This window comes from Palaemon carinicauda, chromosome 41, assembly GCF_036898095.1.
Source record: "Palaemon carinicauda isolate YSFRI2023 chromosome 41, ASM3689809v2, whole genome shotgun sequence".
In the NCBI taxonomy this organism is placed as follows: Eukaryota; Metazoa; Arthropoda; class Malacostraca; order Decapoda; family Palaemonidae; genus Palaemon; species Palaemon carinicauda.
In genome coordinates, this window is record NC_090765.1 from 47,175,433 (window position 1) to 47,180,432 (window position 5,000).

The window sequence follows — 5,000 nt, forward strand, 5'->3', positions numbered from 1 at the left end:
TAATTAACACAGGTTTTACTCTCTGGTACCCTCTTTACATAGTCGAGTGTGCAAATATCTTGTTTTCCTAATTTTTGCTTAGTATACTTTATATTCAACCAATTTTTTTCAGGATTTGGCTTTTATTTGGAATCTATAAATGTGATCGACTTATATTCTTAACTGACTCCAAGAATTTTCTTTGTCTAGTTTTTGTGGAATGAGTAAGCATTTACAATTATAATGTATAAAGTTTTTCCAGTTTCATGAGCAAAATTATTTGCTCTTATGTGTACATGTTTTAATCCAATTTACAAATAGATCACTATTTGCTATAACCTTCTTTTTATACATTTTTACTTAATTACTTTTTGTAGAGCATTTAGTTTACTTCAAACCTGGTGCTCTTAATTCATATTTTATATTTATACACTTTCCTATTTGCAAATATAGTAAGCAATTTTTTTTTTATTTTTCAGGTTCCATTTAAGGAAGCCCTACATCTCGCGATTTTGAATTCATCTCAGAGATATGGTATGTAAATTTAGAAGTCTTCAAGATATGTAAATATTCCTAAAAAAAAAGAAAAAAAAGTCTTTTAGATTCTGGGGAGTTTATCCTTTTGACTATCGTTGCTTGTTTTTAGAAAACTGCTTTGCTAAAATTTGACAATTTTCAGTGAAGGGGTTGAATAGTATTTTGAATATAAAGATGATAGTTTTTCATATTTTAAAAGCATCCATGAGCTATTTTAGTCATCAATTTACATGTAATTTTAAAATAGTTTACACATCTCTATACATTAAATTATATTTTTTCTTGAATGTTTTGACAGATTGAGTTTCCTGGTTTAGCTTAATATTTTGTATTCACATTAGATATAATGACATCGCCAGTTAATGCTTTATTCTAACTATAATATATTAAAGAATTCTCTTGTATAGGCAGTTTTTCTTACTGTGAATATCTTTTTTTTTTTTTTTTTCATAAAAGGAAATTTCGGGATCGCTTTTCATTGTTTCATTTTCAAATATTACTTTCTGTTTAAAAAAAAGCCTTGGTTAGAATTTTGGCCCAGGTAGAAACACACATAATACTTTCCCTTTTGATTGGCTAAATATTTATAAGTATAAAAAATTCTGATATGAATTATTGATGAAATTAAATGACATCAGTCATAGATATATAATTTATGATTTGGAAATTCCTCCACAAAACTCAATGTTTTTATTCTGTGTGCTGCAAAATATACATTTGATATATTCGTCTGATACGGATTCAAACGTGGACTGAAATATAAAAGGAGCCGAGTTTCTTTTTTAGAGGGTATTCAAAAAGAAAGAAAGGGGAGGGAAATAAATGGATGAAGACACCTACTATAGAGAGAAAAAAAAACATATTTTTCCAAACATAACAATATACGTTGAAAGTTTTGTTTATTAGTGGTTCAAGAAAATAACTGAAAATGTCAGTGAATGGTATACAAATAAATATGTACATTATCTCTTTCAAATTCAAACCGATAACATATAACTGATTTGTTTAATATTTTTGCATCAAGATGTAGAACAAAATATATTTCATGTAGTGTATTTTCATTCTCTCTCTCTCTCTCTCTCTCTCTCTCTCTCTCTCTCTCTGAGTGAAATTCATGCCAGAAGGCAATTTATGGATGCTTATTAAACGGAAATGGAATCTTATTTTAAAATAACAACGAAGAATGAATTGCGAAGAATATAGTATCATCGTTAAAAAGTCTTTATTTCTATTATCGACTTTGTTAGTTAATAAACCCTTTGAATAGGAAGTCTGATCTATCTACAATCGACTGCAGATAAATAGATAACTATCATGTTTCTTCTATATTAATAGTTGCGTGAAAAACGTAGTTAACCATGTTCATAAACTAGGCCTTCTCTTTTGCTCCTTCATTCAATATAATTTACGTTCAGGTAAAATATACTTTCCAACAATAAGAGAAACTGTTCTGTATCCATTCCCACACTGATGAAGAAATTGAAATTCTTTCATTATTTATCCTCCTACTTCTTAGAGACGATAAATCTAATTTACATTATATGAATTTCTAGTCACGAACGGGCGTGGACTAACTCTTTCTGTAGTAATACTTTAATAACATTATTCGTACATAAATTATGGCTAATTAGCAGTTCGTCGAACTAACTACCTTACCTACCTCATAGCAGTTGGGAATTAAGAGTATCATTTAGTATATATTGTCTTCTTTCCATAGGATTGACCCACCTCAAAATACTCAATATTGATCCTAAGTGTGCAATATCTTCCGCTGATCTACACATTTCTCACCCAAACAATTCTACATAAAGAGTTCATATTAACAGCATCAATCTGGATTTTTACATTTGCATTATTCAACATTCATATATCAATTCTATAAAAGCTGATTAAAAATTATTTATGCATACTTAAAACTTTTAAACAAAATTATCTAAAGGAAAGTTTGATTAGCGGGGTGCTATAACATTTCAATACGGAATACTAAAGCATGTAAAGAAAACATTGTTAAATCAATCGTAATTATGTCCATCGATAGTTTTAGAGCATTATTTTATAAATGAGAATTTATATAAAGCTATGGTATTACTCAATTTTTGTTACATTGATTTTCCTAATTTTTAGGAATTCTAAATTTAAAGATAGATATTTTCTACGAGTAAATATCAATGAGTTCTAGTTTACCGTGTCCTTTCGGGCCGTAGCTGCACCCACTTTTTAGCTTTCGCCTTCTTTTCCCCTCTTCTTTTTCTTCCATCTTGCTGGCCAACCACTTTTGACCTTTGACCTTGTTGCTGGATGGCCTCCCCGTAACTAGTGCTGGGCCATATAATCCAAAAAATCTTCTCCCATTGCTTAAATATAATTAGTTTCTTGACTGAAATATAGAAAAACGAACCTGTTTATAAGACTGCTTATTAGTTTCTAAAGAACAAATGATTAGTGTTAGATTTTATTTAAAGATATAAAGACATATTGATAATTTTTTATTTATGGAAGTAATTTTCGTTTATCATTTGATTGTAGTTAACTTTGTCCCAGTATCTTTTTAGTTGAGGATTTTTCACAAAATTGGCTTAGAATTATTCACCATTATTTTTTTCTGCATATGTTGATTGACTGTTTATGACTCCTAAACTTATTTATTACAATCTTTTTGTAATATTATTAATTAGTGCCATCATGCTTTTACAGGGCCTGTCTCTACAGGTAAGTGAAATTATACCACTTTTGTTGTTGGAGTCTTTTGATGTATACATTATTATAAGATTTCGCTGAAATTTCATAAATATTTTATCTATTTTATTCTGCAATATTGAAGTCGTTCGTATTGAAAAGTAGTTCGAGGTTAAAGCTTTGTGTTGAAAGTAAAGAATTTAATTTGGGAACATGTCGAATACCGTGAATTTTTGGTTTCTCTATCAGGGCCAGCTTTTTTCGATGTGTTGATGTAAAATTTTATACAGGTTAACTCGTATATAGAATGTCGTATTCCGATATATTAACTGCGACGACTGCCGTCAATGACCGTATTCGGTGTGACGCTAGAAGATTGTATAGCACTAAAGACTTTAACCGAAGTTGATTCGTCTGTAATTTAGAGTTTTGTGTTCTGAGATATTAATTGTGATGGCTGGTGTCAATGACCATAGTCGTTGTGACGCCATATCTAACGGTGACGGCTGGCGTCAATGACTATAGTTGTTTTGTCGCCAGAAGATCAAGCTGACGACTGGCGTCATTAACCCTAGTCGTTGTGACGCCAAAATATCTAACCGTGTCGGCTGGTGTCAATGACCATAGCTGTTGTGACGCCATAACATCTAAATGACGACTAGCGTCAATGACCATAGTCGTTGTGACGCCAAAATATCTAACCATGACGGCTGGTGTCAATGACCATAGCCGTTGTGACGCCACAAGATGAAAGTATGGACATAATCACAGGTTTATTGTGGATGACATGGTTAGAGTACTTTTTGTATTGTGGTTATTATGTGTAACAATATATAAATTTTACGTTGGTTTCTCTCTGAACTGAGCACTTTCTTATTTAAATTGGGTGATTGTGGCTCTGTAGTAGTCAGTTATATTCATTGGTCTGGTAAATCTCCTTCCTTTCAATAATAATTGGATCATTTATATAATTGGTATTTATATTGTATTTCTGTCTGTCGATGGCCGTAGTTGTTGTGACGCTTTTTTATTGAATATACCCGATAATTATTGTGGTTTTATGTTGTATTTTAATTGTGATTATATTTTGTACATAATTGTTTTGTATAATGTTCTGTAACTAGACATTTTGCTTCAAATTTATATTATTTTACTTCCCCCTATGTCAATATTTTGTGGTTTCTTGTTGTCAGTATATTTTTTTGAGAATCATTGTTTGTTTTAAAAATTTATGACTCCAACAACACATGGTATAATACATAGGCTATCCAGAATGATATTTAAATGTTCGATATTTTTGTAGATGTTTAATAGGTCGCAAAGCCCGAGAAACGTTTGAAGAATAGTAGAATATATTTATTGTAGCATGGAACAATGGACCCAACAAAATTACATTTTGAAATCTTTTCAAATAAAATAGTTCTTGCGTCTTTATAATTTGTTAAAAATAATTTGTTCATTCAACTTGTTCAAGAATGAAATAAACTTTCATGAATGGTATCTACATTACTCATAATTCATTTATATAGAATTTTGTACATATTTTGCTATATAGGATAAATTGCATATGCAATTATGAATCGTTAGAAACTTTATTGTATTCATATAAGTAAATTTTGTTGAATAAGCATTTTAAATAAAGTTTTCATTATGTCTTTATCAATACACGAGATTTTAGTAACATTTTCTTTCTTCAAGTATAACGTAGTACTTGTACAATATCAGGCTTTCAGTAGTTTCATCTGTAAATGTTAAAAATAAGTACTTATATTTTATTCTCGCCTAACTGTATTGATCAAAGTATCTTT

At 30.0% G+C, this 5,000-nt stretch overlaps 1 long non-coding RNA gene across 1 annotated transcript in view; it reads left to right on the forward strand.

Annotated features, from left to right (window-relative positions):
* The window catches only part of LOC137632543 (uncharacterized), a 302,398-nt gene extending 297,774 nt beyond the window's left edge, over positions 1-4,624 (forward strand). The window contains exons 3-4 of the long non-coding RNA XR_011042058.1: positions 459-513; positions 3,211-4,624. This is a non-coding gene — a long non-coding RNA (uncharacterized lncRNA). The remainder of the gene's footprint in view (positions 1-458; positions 514-3,210) is intronic.
* Positions 4,625-5,000: the final 376 nt, after the last annotated feature.